The sequence below is a fragment of the Calonectris borealis genome, chromosome 24 (genome assembly GCF_964195595.1).
Source record: "Calonectris borealis chromosome 24, bCalBor7.hap1.2, whole genome shotgun sequence".
Lineage (NCBI taxonomy): Eukaryota > Metazoa > Chordata > Aves > Procellariiformes > Procellariidae > Calonectris > Calonectris borealis.
In genome coordinates this window covers 6,289,741-6,316,250 of record NC_134335.1, presented here as the reverse complement: position 1 = coordinate 6,316,250, position 26,510 = coordinate 6,289,741, and the positions used below count along the sequence as shown (strand labels likewise).

The following is a 26,510-nucleotide window of genomic DNA, read 5'->3' as shown; positions in this document are numbered from 1 at the left end:
TTAACATGATATAGAAACACCATCTCGGTAAAGTTGGTGGTTAAACATCAACAACATAATTGGATCTGATTATTTCCTGGAGTCAGCCAGCTTCTCACATCACCCTTCTCTTTTCCCTTACACGTATGCAAAAACATACCACGCTTGCAGATTGCTCATGTGGAGCTTCACAGATACAAAGAGCACTGCAAGTTTGGCACAACTTACCACAAATCTCACCAGTCTTAGCACATACTTAAATGGCAGCTGTCAGAGCCTACCTGGTTCTACAGACATTTACACTTGGCTGCTTCTTGTTCCTACGATTTCACTTTTGATACCACAAACCCTTTCAGAGGAAAAATATCTATTCGAGAGAACAGATTATTAACACTTAACAATATATATAAAGTCTGAGTGAAACTATAAGGGCCATTTGGGTTTAAAATGAAATTTCACACTACTGCAGAGGAAGAAGTTAAGCACAAGCAAAACACTCCCTTCAGTGAAAGAAAACACATCGACCTCAAGAGGCATCTGAAGATCCAGACTGTTTGTTCTCCAGCATGAATCAAATGAAAAGCATATTTAATTGATCTCAGACCAAAACACTACAGTAAAATCTTGTAACAGCATATTCTAAAATGGCCTTGGGATACCCTTCCTTCTGAATTCCCAGTCGCTGCAGCAATTCCTTGGCACATCAGAAGTCCAGAAGTACTTCTGTTCAGCAACTGGCTACAAAAAGAATAATACATTTGCAAGGACCATCAACAGTATATCTGGTATTTAGAAATAGTACCAAGACATAATTATAAACAAGGAGAAAAATCTAAGCAAGCAATACTCCCAATTCTTATACGCCCAGAAGACTAACTCATTTTCCTTCTTTGTTCCTCTGAATGAGTAATGCTCATCCCTCCAGCCTCTAAGTGTGAGAGCTCTATTCTGCTACCCTGCTCTGAACCATCCCTTGTCCTGCTTCCCCCTTCCTGCCCGCCTCTCCCCTCTTCTGGCTTCCTTTCCCCTTCTCCTTTCATCTTTTGCTTCCTCGACCTTGATCTGGTTACAGAATTTAAAATAAAATAGCGGAAGTCAGTGATGTGCAATAAATTGATTTAAATTTATTACAGGAGCAGCATGCCTGCCATGAGTGTGCGATACTGCTCTGTTAAGTCACTTCTGTAAAATGACCTTCCCCCTCATTGCAGACACCACCATTCAAACAAGTGGCTCCTACACAGGCTTCAGTGTGGACAAAGGATGTATGCATATGCATGCTATTTTCAGAAAAATCAAAAGCGGTGAGCTGAGGAGGGGGAACAATAGCAGTTCTTTACAGTTAATGAGGTAGTAAAAACGTCAAATATTTTTAGAAGGTAATTTAAACAATATGAAAATATTTTCCGCAAGAAAAGATGAGCATGCTAAAGCTCAGCCAGGTTATAAAATGGTTCAATTATCTTTGTTAATCTTTTAGTGGCATAGGGCACTTTTATGGCTGCACTAAGCCACGGTGACAAAAGAGAGTGAAGGGCTGCCACGTTACGACTTCACCTCAAGTCTAACATCTTTGGATCATCGCCATTTCGAAATGACATTTTGTCACGTCTTATTACTGATTATGAGATAGTCCATGACAGCAGTTGTTAGACCATAAGGTATAGGGTGCTTCACTCAGGAGTGATTAAAGAAGCATAAACTAGAACTAAATATACACAGTACCCTGGGAGTGTTTGGGGTGGGGAGACCAAGGTGCACACGTAAACTAAGTGATAAGCGGGTTGGAGCTGGAAAAGTTGTTCATCTTGGAGCCACAAACCATCAGCGATTCTCTAAGCAGGGACTGGGGTTAGTATCGAAGAAATGGTGGCCTGCTTTTCCTTCCCAGCCGCTGGCAGCATGGCTCCTCCTCCCCACAATCCCCACATAAGCACACCCTTATGCCCTGGCCCACAATACATTAGAGTATTTCAAAGTTCAAGAGACACACGAGGAAATTTAAAGACAATTTCAAAAGTTTTAAAAATATTCTCAGAGGGACACTTTAGCCCGTATTTAATGGGCTGTATTTAACTTTGCCGACACCTACAGTTCGAGAGAATGGTTTTTCCAGCGTGCGTTTTTGCACTGGAAACGTGTGGGGATTCACCGCCAAAGCGCGGATCCCCAGACAAGGTGAGAGTTCAAACGCGAGCACTTCAGGACTTCCAGAGCAAGGAGAATTTTCCCCACTATTAGCCGAAAGCAGTCTGAAGGTAAGCGCTACCGTACCAAAGACGTTGTACAAGTAATTTTAAATCCTAGGAGCACTAATGTAGACCTGACCTTTAAGTAGTTCAAGGTAACTGAGCTCATTCCTACTGTTCTGAGGGTACTGAAAAACAAGTTTTACCAACAGTTACCAATTCATTTACACTGTTTTGGGACAATGATTAAACACACGTCAAGTTTCTCTGCTTAGAAACAGTAAACATGTGAAAGTGTACACCACATCGCCTAAATAGAAAAGAAACTGTAGCAGAATTGTAAACTATTGCTTATGTGACCTGCCTACTTCCATGTACCCAAAAGTTCGCTTCTTATTCATCTCCTCCCTAACCTTGTGGCTCAATTAACTGGCTTTGAAACATAGTACCTACAAAAATTTCGTTTTTTTCTTAGGAAGAGTCAGTGAAGTAAACTCATAGAGCTGTTCACGTTCAGCTTCTCACTTAGCTACATCATTGTAGGACAGAATTGAATAATTTTTTTAGCACCACTAAACTACCACCCCACCTCTAACCTCTGTATCCTGACCCGTGACAACTTACAAAATATCACGAAAACACTAACTTTTCTGAATACTAAAACCAACAGACTTCAGACACATAAAGCCACATTGGCTTTAGTGCCCAAAACGCTTAGGAAATTCCCAGCCTCGTGCTCACCAATCCCTCAGGTACACTCATTCAACTGTGAGGCCACGGTGGAAATCAGATCACTAGTTACCTTTTTTTTTTTATTTTTAACTTTGGGCACTAGTTACAGCACCATCCCATAAACCCATAGCAGCCCAGGCACAGACAAATCTTCCATGGGGATAAATGTATGACCTGGACCACCTCATTTCTGTCAACTTCTCACTGTGCTACACAGGTACCAGCACCCCTCGCTCCTTCAAACTAACTGGTTAGTATAATTAAGTTTATAATTGAATTAGAACAACTGCTCTTAGTGTGTACTTAACTTCAAGTTTGCAATTTCTATTTCAGACTTGAAACACTTGTGTATCTAAACACGCATCTGTTTCCCCCAACACCATCTGGCCTAATAAAAGGTACTATCTCCCACTACAAATCTTGCCTTGCTTCACTTGACAAAACTGCTGGCTGGAGTGCCAAACTGTCCTCGTTTCAAATGCATCAGCAGCACTTTTTAAACTTTGCTTAAAACCGTATTTTAAGGCAAGTCAGTAAACCTAGTTTGAACTCAGCCCACCACTGCCAAGCCTGACAGCATTTATGAAAAAGAAAAGGCAAAACACAAGGTTTCTGTGCTCAAAATTACGTCAATGTGCAGCATTCACTTTGGTGTACTGGAATCTGTGGAATGCAAACCTGTAACCTTTAGCTGCAGTGGGTGACTGGACCAGGGAAATGAACCATCCAGATAAGTATGCAGCGTTTCAGAACTTCAATTTCCTCTAGGACAGCGTACTTCAAACTGTAAGTGCACAAAGGAGCTAGTGTTAAGTTAGCTGCTTCATAAACACCGTTATGTTAAAACCTGAAATAGATGCCGAGGAGCAGTCTATAAACAGAGGCTGAGGTGATACTATACCCTGCAAAAAACAGGAGAGCATTCAGTACTGGGGCTGACCTGGTCCCTGGTCTCTCGGTTCGGGAACCAGACCTTTATTCCCCAAACCACTCCCACTGAAATACCCCAAGACCCCAAATTGCTCCTGCTTCCTTTTCCTCCCAGCTTCACAGAAGAGGACAATTTTCCGGCATTTTCTGTTTTAAAGAGTTTGTGGGGGGCTTTTGTTCTTGGACAGGGCTCTCAAGCTGCACGTTAGACAGTCCTCTGGGAAGACCGTTGTCTGCCCAGCAAAGAATCACTGACAGCGAGATAAGTAACTCCAGAGAACTCCACTTGGGAACTTTAATAGTAGAGCAATTTCATGTAGCAAGCTGAAGACCTGAAATGCTACAATCCGTCTATTTATTGTTAGCAGTAATATTCCCTTTCACAGCAGAACGCATATAAAAGTGTGTTTTGCTTTTCCTACATACTCCAGAAGTACTACATTTGATAGGGTAAGGCCATTTGGTTTGTAAAAACGTGGTTTTGACACATCACTTTTGAAAAGTTCACATGCCAGAGCTTTTGAGGCCATTGACTCCATCTGCCATTAGTGTTACTTGCAAAAAGCATTTGTTAGTTTCTTTGTACTCACACACAAGTTTGTACCTATGTTCACCACTTAATTTTTGGGAGGGGGTTTGTTTTGTGTTTTTTTTTTACAAGAGCACTTTCCAGTGATGCTACAATGGCAAATTGCTTATGAAGCAGCCACTTCTTCACCTGAAAACTTCCTGGCAAAGAAACTTTCCAAAGGAAGATCTTCCTAAATTTTGGTTACAGACCACCAGAAGCTGGTGCAGAAGGGTGGCAGGCAGTATTTCAGAACGAGAGTTAAGCTTCATAGAGGCAGACTAAAACACTATCAGGAAGCAGCTATGGTTCAAATGTGTAAGTGCACACAACTAATGCAAACTGATCCAGGTCTGTGTAAACAGCCTACATGATTTTCAGAGGAAAGATGAACTCTGTGCACCCAGGCCTCTAACTGTGTAACACCTGTGGAAACTGCATTGTGGCAATAAGCTCCCTCCCCAATCTTAAATGAATTTGTAAGGATCTAGCCAAGTTCCTTGCCAGCGCTGTAACAGCTGAGGCTTACAAAGTCAAAGGACCAAGGCTGCAACTCTTCACAAAAAATTGTTGAAAAGATTTGCACATCTGGAAATCCTGAGCTGCCCCAGGGTCCACGATAACTTTACTTGCTTGGTACCAACCAAGGTAAAACTGTGCAGGACAGGAAAGAGAGGCAGGTGCAAAAGCACACATTATTCCTTTACTGTAAGTTCTCTGACAGACCAGGAGTAGTATTTATCTGCAAAGGACAAGGAGAGAAAGCACCCAACAGCTCCTCTTCCAAAATAATTACTCAGGAACAAGGAAGACAGAGTGTCCATGAAATACCTGTTTCATATTCCTAACAGATCTCTTTAAGTTTCCCCAATATTAAACCCTATAATAATAGAAAAGAAAAGCTGTAACTGTAACAAGCCACGAGAAGAAAGATGATGTGTGAGGGCATGGCAAAGTCCTAGATCACAGTTACAGCACTGACTCACGTTATCATTGCTATTGAAAACATTAATCTTTAATGTGGATAGGAAAAGAACGACTCAGATCTCAAATGATGGAAAAGTGGATTTGCATGACGCAAATCTGGTAGGTGCACTTCAATTCTCAGAGCTGGTGAAAGCATTGAGACAAGTAGCGGGGTGCCAAAAACAGCAATTTATTCTACAGAATTGTTTTATTGTAAATTGAGATGGTAGGTCAGCTGCAACAGAATAGTTCTGAAAGGATAAAATTAGAAAACATTTACATATACATTTTAAGGAAAAGTTCAGGGTGTAATTTTTGCAGTAACAACAGACTTCTTTCCCCTCACAGCAGAATACAGACTATCTTAAGCTGGTTTGCATGACCGGAGCTTCAGCTGAGTGTTGAATTTAGAAGGAGCTGATACCCCTCCTCTTCAAGACGCCGTGGCTCCCAGCCACTTACCTCCACTGCAATCTATCTTTCAAAACCCAGGTACTGTTTTTGGCAACTGCGCCTTAATTGCTAGCTTGTTTTTGTTTTTTTTTAAAGAAGTTAATTAGATTAACTTCTTGAAATGTATTCTCATACAAGAGACAGCAAAAGATGGACCTATTCTGGCTTTCAGTTTTCACTGTTACTAGCGTCAAGGTGTAAGCTTTGGTCAGAAACCAATGCTGCCGCTGGCTCTCCACATGCTGGAACATGCGGTTTACTCAGTGGTGAAGAAACTGATATGCACCAGGTATGAGGCTAATGAAAGAGCTCCCATTTCTGTGCAAATTCCTAAAAATAGTTACAAAAATTCTCAGGTCTCTCCTCAGCTTTTGTCATGATGAGCCTAGGGCCTGCTCACCAAAATCGTTTTGTCATCCTCATTCATCACCTTGAAGCGGGTTCCCAAGTTTTGACTGAACAGAGCGTGCTCCTGGCCAGCACTCTTTCAAAACGCCAGGAGCCCATCCCTCAACTGCCACTGCCCTCCTGGCAGGCAGGGCGAGAAACACGTCCACTTAGCGCGGCTGTCTTGACTCAGAGCTGATCTGAACAGAACTGAAGGGGCCTGTGAGAGAAGCCAAAGCATCTTGTTAGAGACCCTGGTAACAACAGATTACCAAATCTCCGCTGTGAGGCAGGACAGGGAAAGGCGCTGGTTTTCCGATCCACTTCTACACATTCCTGCTACCTGATTTCAACTTTGTTCGCCAAAAGACGGGCAGATACCTTAGCATGCTCTGCTACTTCCTCCTCGGTTTTGCAGAATTGTTTTTTGTTTGTTTGTTGTTGTTGTTGTTTTTTTTTTTTTTTACACCACGGATATTAAACACAAACAGCACGATACCTGCTGTTAAAGCAATAAAGACCAAGAATAAATCAGAAATATTTGCTTAGTTCCAAACGTCTCGGTTGTAATGGTTCTAAAGTATAAAGCTCCAAGTAAAAAGTGTACAGATTCCAGAGTGAGAAGACCAAAGTCTTCCTCGTGCTACAAGACTGCCTCAGCATATAAAAGCAGGATGTTTGCAGGATACATGAAAAAAGCAACATTGACTGTAATGAAAAAGAGGGGAACATGTCTACTACTTTCATTTTAGAATATTAAAACCAACATAAAACATATCACAGAGCTGTTGTTCTTGTACCATGAGGTCATAACAAAGAAAGAGCTGTAAACCATTAGTTAAACCATCACTATTTTCAAGAGCTGCTGTTTCTACATATAATGTGAAGCGCAACATGTCTTAGGGATTTTTGTTTTGTTTTCCTGATTAGTCATTTGCATAGAAATGAAGAAGTCGGATGTAAAATTTCAGCAGTCATGTTCTGACAGCATGGCAGGAGATATTAGATAAAGAGAGCCTGGGTGCAGGCTGATAGGAAGAAGTATTACAGCCTAAAGAGGAGCCTACATTAGAGCCCAGCACAGAGCAGAGAGGATGGAAATGCGTGCACCCAAACGAAGCTGGATCTGTCGACAACAGTGCCTCCACAAACCTCTGAAAACTTCCCAGTGATGGAACAGAACAAGACACGGAACTTACCAATTTGGGCCGACACATCTTCCAGCATGTCCTTTGCAGACTGTATCTGTTCGAAAGCCCCAAGCATGTCCTGGAACTCAGAAAGGAGCTCTTCCAACCCCTGCATCTGGCAGAATTAAGAAGTCATCTGCCCGACTGTAATAGATTACAGATGCCAAGGCCACATTCGTTAACTTCACCAGCAGCCACATACTCGCAGCAGACTCTCGTGCAGCTCTGGCTTGTCATTTCCTTGTGAAAGTGACACTTCTAGATTTATTCTTGTCCCCTATCATCCCGTATATATGGCCTACAGGAAGCGGCCTGCAAGAGTTTCTTCTGACTGATCTCAAATTGGCAAGAGAATTTAATCCTACTGTAAACCCTTCTTTTTAATTTCTATTACAGGAACTGCATAGCACTTATGTCTCACGCAAATAGGAGACAAATGAGAGTTTTGGTCTCTGCAGCTGACAAACTCACAGCTGTCATGAGGCAGCTCTATAGCAAATAACCGATTCACAGATAAATCGGGAAATTATTAACTGTGCAAGTGTCACAGAGTTAGGATTCAAGTCACACATAGCAAAATTTAACCTGCTAAATGGTCCCACCGGCGTCTGGGCAATGAAAAGTAGTCTGCACAGCATTGTAAATGGCCATGGCCAACAGCAGACCCTTCTGACTGATGGGAGAAGCTGAGAGCTGACAACAGCTTGTAACCAAAAAAGCTTGGGACCCACTGACAGACAATCGAGAGCTCTGTACTCAGGCACTGCGTGCGCTGGATTAATACAGCAAGAAGATTAAAGCATAGCTACAACTCCTAGTCTAGATAAAACTTGAAGATTAAAGATCACGTTGTAGGTGTGTAAAACATGTTACCACTCCTTTCATTGGAAGTCAATCTAAAAATGTTGCCATTAGACACTGCTGTGATTATAAACATGCAAACTGATATTTTAATTCTCAAGGAAAAGGTGCTAGTGTACCAGGAGAAGAGGCAGGACTGCTCAAAGACTGTCTCATTTTGTGGTGCACACCTGCCAGAAAGCTTGGCAACATTAACACTGTGTTAATTTCATCTCTCAAATATTTAGTGCAGAAGTTCTGATTATTTAAAAATATAGCAATGTTTTCATCTCTCAAAGATACATGATTATAGGCATTTGTATACAACTGCAGAAATCTGGCTAAATGAAAACAATCTGAAGAAAAGAATAACAGAGAATAAGAAAACGAACATAAAATGGGACACCACCTGTGTTTACTGAAGCTAAAGTATGTCAAACTGCCCCGATAATGTATTTTCCAGAAAAAAAGGAAATGCCATGTATGATGAGATCTTCATTAAAATGTTTGAATAACATGACATATAGAGCTATTAGTGAAAACAAGGAGATGAATAGACAAACTGCAGCTAAGGAGCTGGCTGAAAAGAAGTAATTCATGTACTTGAAATAACAGGTTAAAGAATTTACCTGTGAAGTGCCATAAGGACTTGTTTTAGCAATGATCCCTGAGTGTTTCCGTAAAGACACTGGCTCAAAAAATGCTGATGAAAAGGTTAAGATGTATCGTCAGCACAACGCATAAAAACAAATGACTGAGAACTGGAGCCCTAGGAATGAAACAAAATTCACAGGAAATCCAACAGTATGAAATTACAACCTCGACATTATATACTAAGGCGCTAGTAACAGACTTGGCCTATAATCTGGAAGCTAATTAGTTAAAAGTGACTTTGGAGAAAGATCTCCACAGTATTAAATTAAATTGAACAGCTAATTGACAGGCCCACAGAACAACCGAACTATTTTAATACCCCATTTTTTGTCAGGTATTTGTCAATGTCTATTTTAACCTCCTGAAAGGTTCTCAAGAGGGTTTTTTGGTGTTTTTCTTCTCTGTGCAGCTCCCCTTTAACGTGTCTGTAAAGTAAACTATGCTTAGAACTTTTCAGAGCATCTGACTTAACCAGACGATGTTTCAGCTAGAAACGTGTACTAGCTAGAACTGATAGGGCATGCATTAAGTGCACTGATCAGCAAGACAGCTCTTAATCTCAGGATCTAATTAAAAGAAGAGATTACAATAATCAGGGCAGTACAGTAGTGCGTACTGTATGTAAATTGTCGATCTGACGCCACTGACTTTTTACGCAACAGCTAGAAGACAAGATGTTTCTTGAAACCATTTACAGATACAAAAAGAAGATAGATGTCATTTTCTTAAAAGACTCTGTACCTTTCTACGTAACTGAGGTTCGCTGGCTCCCACAAATTCCATGTTTCGTGCAACGGCTGAACTCTTAAATAAGATTTATCTGGGGAGAATTTAAAACAGTAACTTTGCACCATTCTGGTGCGGAACGTGCAAAGAGCTTCAGGAATGCAATCAGGTACAATATTCTGGCTACGTTTTATTCCTAATGACATGCAAGAAACTCCACACATTTTCATAGCCTTCCTCCCCACCCCCCACCCCCGCAAGTCTTATTTTCCCTAGCCATGGCAGAGTTTTTCAAGTTTTGGTGTGATCATTTGAAGTCAGCTCTTTCAGAAAACAGAATGTTACCATTCACTACTTCAAAGGACCCAGATTTAACTTGTTGCCTTTTTGAAGCTGCAGTGCAAAGTATAAACTTTATGTGCCTAATATAGCTTTCACATGGTTGAATAAGCAAACTAGATAAACGCCACTTTCCCCAGCCTCCAGCACTTTGAACTTTTCATTGTAGGAATCTCACATTAGTGTTCCATATAACACATAAAAGCAAATTTTCTGATAGTACTTAAAACTGAGGCTCATTTAACAATATGAGCAGTAACTGCTAAAAGGTCTTGTTACATACTGAATTACGTTTATTCTCATAATAAAAATCAATGTGCGAATTTCGCTAGATAGAATATATTGAGATATTTCACAACAGACTCACTGCCCTGCAATTTCTGGTTTTCACCAGTTCTCTGAAAAAGCACATGGTCAAACTATTAGATCGCTAGCTTAACAGTGGTTTGCCCTAAAAGTGTATGCTAGAGATGTTTGTGCCATCAACAGATGTGCAAATCTCCGTTTGGGGTTTTTTTACTGGAATAAAAGCAACACGTGAATTCATAGTCCTCTTCATATCCTCACATAAGCAAGCCCCACAGAATATAATCAGATTATACTGAATGGACTGATGTGTTACGTCCCTGAGGCACGCATTCAAATTTAACCACTTTTTCCATGACAGTGCTCGTGCATTAATTTTTATGTGTTCTTAATACCTTATTTACACTTTTGCTCCATGCAAATTCAGGGTAAATTTCTCCCCAAATTTCTCAGTGTCGAAACGCCATTACGTGACCGTTTCCCACTCTGTGTAATAAAAAGTGAGGCTTCGGTTTTATACTCTTTGGTCTTTAACAGCAGTACAAATGAACACCACAAAACAAACAAACAAAAAAACACAACAAGTTGAACATGAAATTCTTCTAAGTACTGCAAATTGCCAAAAAATATCCATAAAGTACTTTTATTCGTCACATGGCAGCAACCTTCTACTTTAAACTAATTCCAGAAAGCTATTTTTTCTTGTTTTACCATGGCTACCCATAGCATTTCAGTCTTCACTTTCAGAAGCTCTGCAAGCACATCAACGTAAACTTATAAAAAATATACATCAAAAAGACTGCTCAAGCCAACCTCCCAAATTAGTAACAAAAACAAAAATAAAAATCTCCAAGCCCTTTTTGGTGGCACCATGTGAAATAACTATCAAGGAAAACAGCATGGGTTTTGTATCTGCATACCAAAATATTCTAGTATGGTTCAAGATTTTTTTGGTAGCACTACTGCATTAGATGCATGAAAGAGTCAAAAGGAGGAAAAAAAAAAAAAAAAAAAAGAAACGATCTGTGCTTCCTCACACATATGTACCCCTATTTACAGAATAGTGCCAAGTCCTACTACATGTTTTTGAAGAGAGGAAAGGGCACGTGCCTCGTGTTTTCAGACAGAAGAGGGCCAATTTCAGAGATCATTTTAAGTGATGACACAGTGAAAACCACGCTTGGAAAAGAAATTATTTCTCCATTTCTTCCAAGAGAAAACCAGGGCCTAACTGGGTGCGTTACGTCCCAGGAGCTGCCAATAGCCACCAAACTAAAGAATCCCTCCTCTCCGCTATCGCCCCCAAGCTGCGCCTCCTACCTTATTGTGTGCGAGGCTTCAATTTTTGTCACTTGGAAATGACAAACCTGTCTCCTCATTTTACAGAAACAAGTGACTGTAACTGCGTATCACAATCATCAGGTTTGTGACAGCCAAATTTGGCTAAGTGCTAGTTTTCACTAGTTCAGCACAAAGCTTACCTGTCAACCCATTTGTTGTTTGAAGTATTCAGGTTTATTACAAAAAATGACAGCTTTCCTTCTCTCACTTTTATTCCAGATTAGCAAGGAAGCGTTACAGCTTAATGAAATCCATGTTAACTACAATAAATGAATTTTTCTGAAGTCCAATGCAAATCTGAAATCTCCCTGAAGCACGCTAGCCCCATTAACGCCCGAAGTACTGGAAGCCTGCGCTGACAAGCAACACCATGGAAAAACCTGCGTAAAGAGCAAAGGGGAGAGATCAAGGCAAAGTCACACATCGTGTACAATCTGAAGAGGCGAAAAGGCATCGCTAATCCAGACGGCATGGACCTTGGCCAGCTAGTCAAGGTGTCACAGACACATAAACAAGCAGCCACCTTTCAAACGGAAGGGGCTATAAAGAATCCTGAACAAGTTTAAGCAAGGCAGGAATGTGGTTGTGTCATCACCCTTTTAGCACTATGTGTACCCTTTATTTTCCTAATGACTCATTTATGCAGATAAACTTAAATGCCTAAAAGTAGTTCTTCTTGGCCCCGAAAACTAAAAATCCTTGTATTTATCCACAAATCACGTTATCAGGTGAGCAGCAACTATACAGGCTTTCTAACTTTCTTCCCTTGTATGGCCAAACCTGGACTGGCAGAACCATATCCATAGTTCAGGCTGGGGATAAAGCGAGTTTTGTGGGGTTTTTTTTAAGCCTTTAGCATCATTTCACAGAAACTTCTCAGAGTAGGTCTTTCTTAACAGGAGTATTTATCCACTTCAAAAAAACTAAGACGCTGAAAGAGAACTGCAGAAACTGTCAGACCTGCAGAGCTCCAACACTACACAAATATCTGCCCCTAAGATGGGACCAACTTGCCCCTCAACCCACTAGTTATTTCCAAACCCATTAGCGATTTCTAGGGCTCTGGGGTCTCCATACGACATGGCATCTTCATGCTTCCAAAACCTTCCAAAAGACTTAATTCTGGCAAGTACCCACCGCAATTGCAGCTTTTCCATAAAGCACTCTCAGTAATGTCCAAATACAAAATGCCATATCAACTACCATCTGTAGCTAGATTTATAAACTGAGATCTTCTTCAGTATGTGTAACTGTATTTCCACTAAAATAGCTCTCACTACAATTACTGTGTTCATTTGTACTTTTGAAGATAAAACATTACACACAGTAAATGTTTATAATGTTATCACAGATGAGCTACAAAGTGTCCCTTTATTAGAAAGCATCTGTTAATGCTCTGAAAAAACTGTCTTTATTCAGTCTTCTTGGGTAAAGCAAGCAAACAAATGTTGTGGTCAAATCACCTCAAAACAATATAGCAGAGCTCAAGGAAAAAAAAAAAAGTGATGTAGAACAGCCTCCGCAGACAGATGTATCAAGTAGACTGGGACAATACAGCTTGGAAAAGAAAAAGAAACCCAAAGAGAGAAAACTGAGAACACAGAGATCTATAAAATTGCAAACGAGGTGGTGACTGGCAAAAGATTATTTATTCCTTCTCAAACTACAAAAACTAGGAGGCACTCAATGAGATTACCATTCATCGGGTTTAAAACAAAACAACCCCAAAACCCAGGAATTATTTTTGCACAAATTGTGGGATTCATCGCATGGTATACTGTAGAAGCTACAGGTATAAACCGTTCAGAAGGTTTAGGCAAATCCATAGACGACAGGTTCAACAGGCACTATTAAACATAACTGTCAGCACATACCCTCCAGCTCGGGCCACCTCCAAACCCTTCACCGCTGGTAGATGCGCCGAGGAACGATAACTGTGCTGTCTATGTATGTCTTCCACCTTCCCCCGAATGACTTACTTCTGGCCACTGTCACAGACCACACGCTGAGCCCAACACACATTTTGCAGTCCTTATTATCCCATCCTTCACGTACTCTGATAAACCTGCTCACGTGAAATAATTGCTTCCCCAGCTCTAAATTGGAATATATTAAAAACATGCTATCTACAAATAATGCACAGTTTAAGTAACTTCCTTAACTTGATTAAATGGAATGTCAGAATTAAATGAAATGCCGAGCGTTTACAATCCCTCTCTTCCCATCCATACATGCGAATGCCATTTCATGGGGTTTGCAGTTCGTTTCCTACCACCACCATTTCATTTAGGCACCTTTTACAAAGCAGTACTAGACATTTGTTTTCATCCAGTGAAACCATTAGAAGAATCAATTTGATCTCCAAGGCAAGTTAACAGTAATGGACTCCTATGTTTACTTAGCCATAAGTACACAACTATTTAATTAGATCTATATGATAGAAACTGCATCTTTCAAGGCAACAGCAGCAGCCACAGGGGGAGGCGTTTCAACTTCTTACGTTTTCAGTATTTTTTTTTCCGCTTATAACTGCTGAAATGCTAACCACCTACTTCCATATCGAAACGCTATTACAGGTAGAGGCACATCTCCCACCCAGTTTTGTTCCTGCGATCTTACACAACACTTTTTCAAAGAAACAAGCAATTAAGTTGCTACCCCTTTTCAGCCACACACGATTCCAAGACTGATGTCATATTTCAAGCGACAGACTGTGAACGCGCTCTGCAACCGTAGCATTTAATTTAGAAGTCAGCACTTGACACGTTGAAGTATTTGGAATTCCTGAAGTCTGGCTGTCTGCACAGTTGCATAATTTCAGCAGGGATAACCTACTTATAACCGGGCGAGATAGAAAAATGTCAACAGACAATCGCTTCTACGTCAAGGGACATCTCCTTCCTCGTCACGTGCCAGCAAGAGCATCACTGCCTTGTCACAGTTTGACTTTCTTCTCCTTTAAGCTAGTGGATTACAATGCCTACAAGGAGTGAAGTTACACATATCGTCAGATCTTCTCAGGGAAACATACTCAAACGTGTCTCTTTTTGACAAAAAAGTTTAGCAGACGTAACAGACAATGCCAGCGAACTGCTAGATGCGAAGCAACCAATACAAGCGCAAAGTACCCAAGACCTTCTCCTTGTCAGTGACAAGTCACACGAACACCGTTCGCCTAATAGCACGGGCACCACACATCCATTCACAAGAAGGACATAAAAATAAAAAGCCTCCTTCAAGCAAGTCACGGGATACAACCAAAAATAACGTTCGGACGCTTGTTCAACTTCACACGGGGGGAAGCTGTATTTGCTTTTGATCCTCTTAGCAAACAGCTGACCAGACCCTCCTAAGAGCACACATTTGCTACAGACACCACAGGACGAAACCACCCCTTTTAAAAGTTGCCAGAGTTTATGATTAACCTCCTGTTGCAACAAACATGGCAAGGATTCAGTTTCACTTGCTGACTACTCCTCTTACGTATGACAGAAGAAATACATGAGGACACTCCCCCCCCTCCAAACCTCACAGTCACAAGAGGAGGAATTCTCTCACCCTGTAAACAAAACCAGCGCGAAACCTCCTGTGTGGGAAAGCGAGCGCGATCCTCCCTCCTGACAAGCCAGCGTCCGTGCAACATCCACCTGGGGAGACTAAAGCAGGGCTGGAAATTCCCTTCCCCTGGAAAGGGACTGCTTGGAGTGTTCGCACCAATTAAAGTTTCGGATTAAAAACAGCTGTTTAAATAGAAGTAGTCCCTAGGGAGGGACACTTACAGCATTGTAACTGGTTTCTGGTATAAACAGTTTTACATCAATGGAGGCATTTATACTGGTAGAGCTGTGTCTAAGCTAGCAGGTTAACACTTGTTCAGCTCTATCTCCTTAAACAGAGACACTTAAACCCAGGCAAGGTCTCCAGGTGCATCACACCTTGGATCTGCGTTACATGTAGATGTCAAGTTGCATTAAGGGACCTCGGTGGCAGAAGAAAAGCACATCGCACTCAAAATACCCTAAAAGGCTCCTGGACGCTAGTCCGTGACCCGCCTGCGCTAAAGCCATTCCCACTCAGTGTCACCTTGCAGGGTCCGCAGAGCAGTGCCGCAGCCGTGCCCCGCACACGATAAACAACACGTCACCTAGTCTACGAAAACACGCGGCTAGAAGCCGGGGATCAACTCAGGAGGTGAACTGGGTGACCTCCACCTAAGTAAAAGCCAAGTGTACTAGACGCCCCAAGGATAAATAAAATAAAAATTAAAAAAGGGGAAAAGGAAAAGCCTCATGGCAGGCAGAAGCACAGAGAGGAAGCAGGGGCAAACACGTAAGTGGGAAACCTGAGAAATTCCCCATGTGGGTATGGCAAACCAAGGAGCTCACGTGAGGAAAATTATGAAAGCAGGAGACTTCTAGAAACATCAGAATAGGTCCTGGGCTGGACATATTATGGTTATGACCAGAAAAGAGAAATTCAACGTATTTTAGACCCGTGGTTTCCAACTTGGGATCCGCAGATACCTAGGAAGTACGCAGACTGCTTCTTTTTACTCTGGCGGACTGCTCAGAAAAGAAAAAACAAAAGTCGAAGCAAAAAACAAGGTAGGCTTAACCTGACTGTATCGCACTGCAGTATCAGCAGGGCACACGAAGAAAAAGGGTTGAAAGTCTCAGTCATGAAAGACGTAACAGGCAGCCAAGAAGCCCAGCCAAGAAGAGATAAGACGTGGGTAAGAGCAGGTGACCTCTCTGGCACGTGTAGCAAGGAAGTACCATGGTCTGGGGGCAGGCACCGAAACAGCTGCCGCTGGGTGCCTGTGGGAACATGCAAGACACGAAAGGACAAACAGTGGAAACCTTCTCCCTGGAAGCGTGCAGGAGAAATGCCTGCCTGCCTCCCCAAGGCTACCGGTGAAACGCTGTCTGCCCCTTTCCTGATGCCTGCACAACGCGGGATGCACCAGCTTTTGGTAGGCAGTCAGTGGGATAAACCCTGGTGTGTGTATGTATATGTAGGAGGAGACAGACCCTCCCTCTTCAGTGGGCAGAACAAGCTGCACAGCGCAAACAGGAGATGGGGCTGGAAGAATCGTCCCTTGGGCTTTGGTGAAAGATACATGCGTGTCTATTTGGGTGAAAAAAAAACAAACAACAACTTAGCAGCTTTTTGTAGACAGGAAGAAGCCTCCTAGGGTGGTCAAGCGCGGAGGCATTCCCCAGCACACCTATGTGTGGAAAGAAGTACAGCAGATTTTGGAAGGCAGTGGTACCCCTGCCCTGTGTGTATGAAAGGAGGCAATAGGCTCTTGGCAAGCAAGAAGCAGACTATACCCCCGCCCCCAGCATCTGCCAATGTTTATGTTTGTATATAGGAAAATACAGGAAGGAGAGCAGAGAAATATGCAACAGATCTTGGCAGATGAGCACTACGCTATCCTTGTCATGCGTGGACATGGGTGCAAGCAGCAGCAGCACAGCAGACCCTGGCAGATGGGCAGTAAACAATACGCTGAAAGGGGTGTTGTAGCAAAAAAAACCAACAACAAAGGGACAGCAAGCTTTGCCTAACAGCTAGTGGGAATCCCTCTTTTCCTCCCATAAGCCTGCAGTGGAAAAGGGAGGCAGCAGGTATCCCGCTGGGATGCAGGAGACAACACAACTCCCCCCCACCCCAGAAACTACATGTTTGCGTGTGCCCAGGCAGCCGAGTGCACCCACGGGCTTCAACAGGCAACGCAGCTCCCTCGGGATCCGCGAAAACACCGCGCACAACGGGCAGCACGATCCCCCCGGGGCTGACCGGAGGGGGGGTACGCCCCACACACATAGACTCCCCGCCCCGGGAACCCGCCCGGGGAGGCGCGGGGATGACACGGCCCCTCGTGGGAGGGGGACACACGTGGAAGTGCACCGCGCAATGCCATCCCCAGCCGGGCAGCCCCGGGGACGCCGGTGGCGCCAGAACCACCCCCCCCCCCCGCCTCCCCGGGAAACACGCGGGGGGGGGGGGGGGGCTGGGAGAGGGGGACGGACCCGCGGGGTGCAGCAGTCAAAGCCCTCCCCCGGGTGGGCGCCCGCCTGCGCGCGCGGGGGCGCCGTCCCCCGCCCCTCAGGGGAACCAACGGCCTCAACGGCCGCCGCGCCACCCCCCACCCCACCACCGCCGCCGCCGCCTCAGGCCCGGCCGCGCTCCCCGGTTACCTGCGGTCGGTGGGGCCGGCTGGGCCCGGCGTGCGCGGGAGGCCGAGCCCCCTATCTGGGGCCGCGCCGGGGCCTTGCCTGGGCCATGACGGCGGGCCGGGAGGAGGAGGAGGAGGAGGAGAGGAGGAGGAAGAGGCCGCCGCCGCCTCCCCCTCAGGCGGCGCGCGGAGGGGGGGGGGGGGCGCGCGAGCCCCCCCGCGAGAGGTGTGCGGGGGGGGGGGCGGGGGGGGTGCGTGCACGCGGCGGCGCGCGCGCTGGCCGGCTCGAGGGGAGGGGAGGGGCGGAGGAAAAGGGGGGGGAAGGGGGGGGTTCGCGGCGGTCCGAGCTCCCGCGCGCCGCGCCGCCCGGCCGGGCACTTTGTTTGTGTCCCACAGTGCACCGCGGCGGGGCGGCGGGGGCGGGGCGGCGGCGGCGGGGGAGGAGGAGGAGGACGCATGCGCAGTGCGGAGCGGCGGGACCGGCCGGGACGGGCACCCCGCGGCGGGCAGCGGCGGGGACGGGGCGTTCCGGTCTGTGCACGGTCCTGTCCCCGCCGCGGGGCGCCGCACGGCGGGGACCGGGATGCTCAGGTCCTTGCATCGCCCCTGCTCCCTGCCACGAGCACGGGGTGCGCCGGTGCGTGCCCCCCCGGGGCCGGGACCGTGCACGGCGTGCATCCCAACCCCCCGGTGCATGCACCCCCGGGGCCGGGACCGTGCAACACCATGTATCTCCCCCGCCCCGAACAAGGGGTGCTCCGGTGCGTGCACCCCCTTCACCCAGCACCGTGCAACACCATGCATCCTACCCCCCCTGAACACGGGGTGCTCCGGTGCATGCACCCCCGAGGCCCAGCACCGTGCACAGCATATATCCTACCCCCCCACCTGAACACGGGGTGCTCCGGTGCATGCACCCCCTTCACCCAGGACCATGCACAGCGTGCATTCTACCTGCCCCGAACACGGGGTGCTCCAGTGCACGCACCCCCTTCACCCAGCATCATGCAACACCATGCATCCTACCCCCCCTGAACATGGGGTGCTCCGGTGCATGCACCCCCGAGGCCCAGCACCATGCACAGCATATATCCTACCCCCCCACCTGAACATGGGGTGCTCCGGTGCATGCACCCCCGAGGCCCAGCACCGTGCACAGCATATATCCTACCCCCCCACCTGAACACGGGGTGCTCCGGTGCATGCACCCCCTTCACCCAGGACCATGCACAGTGTGCATTCTACCTGCCCCGAACACGGGGTGCTCCAGTGCATGCACCCCCTTCACCCAGCATCATGCAACACCATGCATCCTACCCCCCCTGAACACGGAGTGCTCCGGTGCATGCACCCCGGAGGCCCAGCACCGTGCACAGCATATATCCTACCCCCCCACCCAAACACGGGGTGCTCCGGTGCATGCACCCCCTTCACCCAGGACCGTGCAACACCATGCATCCTACCCCCCCGAACACGGGGTGCTCCGGTGCATGCACCCCCGAGGCCCAGCACCGTGCAAACTGCCCTCCAGTTTCCATCTATCCCGATCAAGTTTAGAGTTAACGAGTCTCTAATTAACCCACCCCTATCATTTGGTCCAAATCTGCGCTAACTCGGGGTAAGCACAGTTTAATTTAACGTGATTAGTGCACCCGTTTGCTCCATGGCTTGTTTTACGGTGGGTTTTTTTTGTTGTTGTTTTGTTGTTGTTGTTGGGTTGGGGTTTTTTTTGCGATGAGCGCTCAGTAAATTGAAGCAGGAAACAGATTGAAAGGCCGCGATCCAAAAATATTAATCAGCAGTAAAAAATTTAAAGCCGGCCCCTGGACAACGCCACACTGCTCCGTCGGCAAAAAATAAAAAAAACCCTAGGCCAAACTCCCCGCTGTAGTAAAAATCCTGGGACCGTTTTAGATGATTACTTGCAAAATTGGGATGAGAACCAGAGCCCCGGCAATCTCTAGGGTTGGAGACCCTGCTGCTTAATTCTCCTTTCGCTTCCTTTTATATTGGTTTTATATTCGCGGGGAGCTGTATTGCAACCCTGATGCACGACTGCCTCCCGTTGCAATCCACTCCCTGTGCAAAGCAGGAGCAAACCGGCACCGATTTCAGCAGGTTGCACGAGTTGTTCCCCCTTTAATAAGATATAGTTTGCAAGGCAAGGAAGAAGCTGCTCCTGGGTATCCGTGATAACTCCTGAGGATTAATAAAAAAACTCAGGCTGCCATCCCTCACCTTCAAATTATTGCTTCAAAGTGTCGAGCTGGGGGTGTTTGGTGGTGAAACTCTTGTAGATCGAGTGGTTTTAGTCGACCGACAGCCGAAGACGCTGACTGTGATGTGCCTTTTCTCGCTGACTCCGTAGATGTGGGGGTAGCAGGTTGTGAAATGGCTTCAAAATGCTGATTTTTAACAAATTCATAAATAAAACTTCAGGTCAGCGCAGCGGGGACACTTGGTTGTTTTCTGTGGGTTGTTACACGTGCTCGTATCCTGCTCGAGGCTTGCTCTGAGCAGGTCATGGGCTTTTCCCGGGGAGGGGGGAAATAGGGTCCAAACACCCCAAATTCATGTCTGGAAGACAGTAAAATTCAGCGTGTACGTGCATTGATTTCCCCCCCCGAAAAATCACCATGTCTTCGACCATTCAAACTCATCCCTGCTAAAAAAAAGCCCTTTATTTAATTTCTTCCTCTTTCTCCCTTTTCCTTACCCCCTCCCGCAACGGCACACCTGCCTCCCGGCTGCCATCTCCGCGTGGCTCGTTAGGTTTCCAATTAACGGTGGGGCGTTTTGGTGCGGAGAGCCAGTAGGTTTGGGATACAGAGCGTTCTCCACATCGTCACCGCGGAGGAGCACATCAGCCTCCCCAGCCTGACTCCGATACGAATTTCTTCCCACTCCAGCAGAAGAGGCTGTTTTATTAATAACAATTTATTAGCCCTCGATACCTGAAGAGGTTCTCCAGCGATTCCCAGAGCCACATCGCTTGCTGGAGTAAATTCGGGAGGGAGCTGTATTGATTTACGCCCGCTCGCGTTTCCTAAGCTACCGGCTCGTCCTTTATTACTCTTTGTTTTTTTCTGCAGAGTTGGAGTTTCTCGGCGAGAGGCGTTGCAATGAATTGCCGAAATACCGACTCCAGGTGTTTTCCCGGTAAAGGGATTTGCTCTTACGCAGATTTTACAACATCATGGGCTCGATTCGTGGACACAGATGGAGGAACGCTGATATAAACCCTGAGTAATTCAATGGTAAATCTGATCTGTGCGTTTACTGCTCATTTATAGGGACATATAGGGACTCCAGGAGTCTTGGAGTCTGATGGGTATAAAACACCAGTGGGAAAATAAAGAGAAAGCATTGAAGGGGACTGCTAGCCTCCACCTTTGGCTTTTAAATGGGATCCCCCGGAGCCGGGGTTGCTTCGCAGAGCGGTCCTGCATCGCTTGTGGGGCTCGCTGCCAGCGGCCGCTGCGAGGAAGGGGGTCCCGTCTGCAGCACGATGGATCCGGCAGGAGGCTGTGCCGTCCCCTTAAAGCCCTCCTTGTCTGTCTAAACAGAAATCGTGGTTTCCCATCCACCCAGACACCCAGCTACATCTCCCGTCCATCACTGGGGTCTGGCCCCTCGCTTTAATCCCTGAATCGCTCCCTTCCTGGCTTGCTCACCCCATTCAAGCAACCAGAATGTGCAATTCCTGGCTGGAGGCTGTTTTACCCTCTTTTTGCCTGTGGGATACGTTTTCCTTCACTTCAGCAGCTCTTGGAGGAGATCCCGTGCTGCTAGGAGCCTGCTTTCCTGCTCCTGGCAGGATGCGTCCATTAACACCGAAAGCAAATGACACCTTCCCTGCACAGCCTTCCTCTCCCCTCCCTGACCTCAGCACCTCCAGAGGGAAAATCTCTTTGCTCCCACCCTCGAGAACTTGCTGCCTACTCCTTAATTTAGCACCGGTGTGCAGGAGCCGTCTCCTCTCCATCCTCTCGCCTGTTGCAGTCTCCGGGGCTCGGTTAATTTGCTTTAGCCCAATCCTGCTGCCTTCTCTCTTTGGCAACTCCTAGTTTTCTCCTGGCATCGGGAGGATTTGGGGTTTATGTCCTCTGCACGCCTGGGAGCGCTTTGCCTGGTCCTCAGCGAGCGCAGTCCCGGGGGTTAAAGCATCCTGGTCGGCAGGAGAGGAGGTTGAAGTGGGCAGTTTAGGAGAGGAGCCTGTTTTCTAAGATGCTCTCAATTGCAACAGCCCCTCTGAAATGCCATCGCCCAGGAGCTCTGGGAACCAGACCGCTTGCTTGGGTGACCAAGGATGGATTTAACAGGTATCTGTATGGAGAAAGAGAGATCTAGAAGAACAGAGAAGACCAGGATGGATGAGCTGGGCAGAAGATAACAGCAGAAAAGTGACATTACGGTCCTAGGACACGTCAGGAAGGATGTTTCCATCAGGAATAAGGAAGGATTCATGGCTGGAGCACCAGGTGCTGGTGCGACCTTGCCGGGACACCGTGGTCACTTCTCTCCGGGGATAATAAATTCAGCCCAGAGCTGAGGAGGATATTTTATGAGCTGAGCCTACAGAGCATGGCTTGCGAAGTTTAGCAAAATAAGGCTGAAATTGGGTACAACTCTGGTCTACAAATGCATGGGAGGGGATGTATAAACCGTGGAGAGAGGAAAGCTGTGAAACTACAGAACAGCATTAGCACAAGGACAAGGGGGGGGCAACAATCCAGCAATACCGGGGGTTGGAGATCAGAGGAGCCCAGCCCCTGGAGGGAGGAGGTTTTGGAACGAAAGAGCAAACCACCATTTCAACACGTACCTGGTGATGTTCGTGCATGGGGGCACTCCAAAAGTGCCTTATTATAGGAAATATGCCAATAAAATATAATTACCCCTGGTTGGGGAGCAGCACTATTTGCAGCATGGGGTGGGGGGTCCAGCCGTGGGTTGACCCTAATAATTTACCCCTGATGGGACTAGAGAAATGCATCTCTCTGCCCTCTGGTCCCCGTTGTCTCCGGGGTACCAGCGTGGATTCGGTGACAGAGAAGTTCCCAAAAGGTTTATTTTTTTTATCCTTCTATTCTTTTTTAAAAGTTAAATTATGATGGTTACGCCGCTATGATTAATTAAGGGCTTTTTCCTACCCGAAGCCTTTGGCATTGTTTGAAATTCCAATTATTCAACTCCAACCCAGCGATGGCAACAAAAAGACAAATAAGAAAGGTGGGGGACAAGCCGGGGCAGGCTGCAGCCTTAATGAGCCGAAACCCAGGACCCGGCTGTACGGGCGCCAAGGGAAGTCATCTAAAATGAATGTCACACCTGGTTATAAATAGGGTGGCATGCGTCGCTGTGCCCATTAACGTAGTGACACGTCCCACAGCGATGGGTTAACCCTTTCCCTCACCCTCCCACGGGGCTAAATATAGGCAGCCTCTGCCCAGCCCCGTCGGTCGATGGAAATCACCAATATACGGAAAATAAACCACAGCCGCTATTCAACATCAGGCTGTGCTTTCACCCAGGACCTCTAGCAGCAGAGCCTGTTTGACCCAAGCAAAGATACCCAAATTACCTTGTAATCAGCCCACGCTTATTCCAAGGAGAGAGCTCCACATCCCAAATGTCAGCAATCCCGTGTTTCAGAGGACAACACTGCACCTAGAGAGACAGCAACGAGTTCCCACTATCTGTGGTTATTATACAGTTAAGCGAAGGAGCCAGCATCCCCTCTGGTTTAGCCCTGTTTAGGCTGTATGTCCTCCTAGTAAGTAGGAGAATTATCTATATGTACATACGTATAGAGAGGAGGTAGGTGCTCCTAAGCAGTCTGCAACACAGTGATGATTCAAAACTGCTGGGGAATAATTTTTGCTCCCTGGGTTTTGTCTACTCTGTCATGGAATGTTTTGGTTTAGCATCTGAAAATTGAATTAACCTTTTATTTATAGGAAAAGGGAGATTTAAAGTATTGCTCTTGGGATGGAGATTAAAAATATATCCTGAGAAAATAGAGACAAATGCGAAGAGGTAAGAGGCAGGAAATCCTTTATTGAAGGGGTAAAGGCAGAGTCACAAACAGACTGTTTTCAAAGTTAAAAACAAATACAAACAAGAGGCTAAAAACCAGAAAATGATATTTTTTCTCCCCCTCAAAATGAAAGTCCATAGGTTAATTTGGGTTGGATTTGTTACGCTTACACAGCTCGGTTGGCAATCGCCCCCTGATTTGGGGGCACCAGGGAGGGGGGAGACACCAGTCATATACCGAAGTGGTTAAACGATGAGCAGAGACGTCCCCTCTCCGACCCCGCTGCAGGTTTCGGAGTGGGGATGTGGGAGCAGCATGTTAAAACACAGACAGTTTTTTTTTTTATTATTATTCTTTTTTTTTTCTCTCTCCTTTCCAGCCAGCTACTGTACAAAACCAAACAGAAATTTATAATAAATACCTAACACAAGAGGCTCAGTACATTGCTACAATCCTTCACTGAAGGGAAACATATATATACATATATATATCCTAATATATAACCTCTTTGACTTAAATCAGCGTAAAGGCTATGTGTTACTATGGGAAGGCTAGGGCAGGAATCCCACTTAACATCACCCCACACCTCAACCGAGCATCTCCGCCTGCGGTCCCCCCGCTCCCAGCGGGCTCCCCGTCCTCCTCCTTGCTGGGAAAGCAGCGGGATTTGCATCCGGGAGTTTTTGCATCTAGGAAGCTCCGGCTAAGCGACCACGCAGTAAATATAAAAAAAAATTGGAGGAGACCCCTGGCGTGCACGACTCCTGTGTGATAAATACAGACGTTTTCCTTGGCACCGTCTCAGGCTGAAATTTCTGACCCATCCTAAATGCTGGTTACGACGCTGGAGAGGAAACACGCGCTGGCCTTTGAGTTAAAACCTTCGTGGACTCAAAGGGGAAAAAGAAAATAACCCTGCAAGGCTACATGACTTTAGCATCCAGCTATTTGTTAGAGCGAGAGAGGGCTTAAATTCCTGGAGATTAATTAGCAGACGCAGAACATTGCCCGAAGGTAGGTCTGAACGACAGCCCAAACAGCTCTGCATCCAAACTCTGCAGCTGGCCTTTATTATTTTTTCTTTCCTTTAAAAAAAAAAAAAAAAAAAGGAGCCAAGCCCTCCGTACCCTCAGTCCTTGGCTGTAGCCTCCTTGGTTTCAATACAGGAGATAAAAGCTGAATATCTCGGGTTTTCAAATAAATGGTGGGGTTTCTGGCACGGCTTCGGGGGAGCCACTCACCCCACAGTTCCATCCCAAACCTGCCTGGCCAGCGAGAAAAGGGTCTCACACGAGCTTACCTCAGGCAAAAAGAGACAAGAAAAAGGATTCTCTCCACAATTGCAAATGGGGAAGCTCAGACATCGCAAATTCAAGTCCTCCTCCTCCAGCCCTTCTCCCCTTCCTTCGAGAAAAAAGGCTGTTCCCACTGGAAATTCAACGTTTTGCTGCCAAAAGGGGAGCCAAGGCAGGGTACAGGCATCCGCAGGGAAGCGGCGAGGGGCATCGAGAGAGGAGCCTGGAGATACCGCATCGCTCGTCCAGCGATGGCAAAACCTTCCCAAATTCCATCCCCGCTCCCCAGGCACCGGCTGCTGCCAGCACACGGAGGGCGATGGCTTCGAAAGGGGGAAAGTTCAGGGACTGAGCAGCCAGGGCCAGACAGCGGCCGGGCTGGGGAGAGGCGGCTGCCTGTTCCCTGTCGAGAAGAAAGAGCTCCAGCCTTGCCAGACTCGGTTTTAGACCGAGAATTGCTCAAGCAAAGCTGGAGCCCGGAGCCAGATCCGAGCATCTTCATGTATCCTGGGAAAGGAGAGGTGGCACCGCGGCGGGCTGGGGAGAGGCTCGGCATCTGCAGATCCTGGGCTCATCCCTGCTGCAAGCCAGCAAATGATCTCCAAAATTAAAGCAGAGCTGAGAAAATGAGCGCGCAGGGGAGGGAAAGCCAAAGGATGGGAGAGGAAAGGCTGGCGCACCCAAGTGTCCGCTCCAGAGGGGGAACGGGGTATCGCAATAGGCATTTCGCACTGAAAGCACTGCAGAATTAGCAATTAATTAATCTTCACCGTGTCCCTGCAAGCCAGATCAGGTGTAATTAAGCCTTAGTTTTATACCTGGGGAAATCGAGGCATGGGGTTGCAGCTCTAGGAATAACTCAGCGGATGCGGGGGGTGGTTGGAGACAACAGAGGTTTGTCATCTCGTAGATTATAAATCCAGCAGAAACCACCACGACCACCTCGCCTGTCCTCCTGCCTAACGCGTGCCGGGATCCGGCTCTTGCCTTATTCCCACTCCCAGCCAAACGAGTGAGTTCTCTCCCAAGCTAAACCCACAGCTGATAAAACGCTCCTCATGCTCAAGGACACCCACGCCGCTGTAGGGAGGGGATGGCAACCCGATCCAAGCCCGATCCAAGCCCGATCCAAGCGATGGCAAAGCCAGGCTCTGCATTTTTTCCAGCGACAAACCCCAGCGAACCTTACAAACCGAGTCTGCAACCAACAACAGCTCTTTGGAAACACCCTACAGATTACGCTCATTTTTCCCCTTAAATTACAACTTGCCTGCGAGCAACCAACCAGAAAGAAAGGAAGAAAGAAAGAAAAAGAAGTGATTCCTCCCCGTTTTGCCGCCGTTATTCCCCCCTCTGAGGTAGACGTCGATGGGGTGGGGATGAACCGCTGGAGA

At 46.5% G+C, this 26,510-nt stretch overlaps 1 protein-coding gene across 6 annotated transcripts in view; it reads right to left on the bottom strand.

The window, feature by feature from the left end:
- ZBTB44 (zinc finger and BTB domain containing 44) overlaps positions 1-18,000 on the bottom strand; it is a 42,252-nt gene extending 24,252 nt beyond the window's left edge. For 4 of the 6 annotated variants that reach the window (XM_075173066.1, XM_075173064.1, XM_075173065.1 and 1 more), the window contains exon 1: positions 17,804-18,000. The gene's annotated coding sequence lies outside the window, so the exon portion shown is untranslated. Of the gene's footprint in view, positions 1-6,217; positions 6,425-7,403; positions 7,510-17,803 lie in introns of those variants that run through there. The other 2 variants (XM_075173063.1, XM_075173062.1) reach the window with 2 other exon arrangements.
- Positions 18,001-26,510: the final 8,510 nt, after the last annotated feature.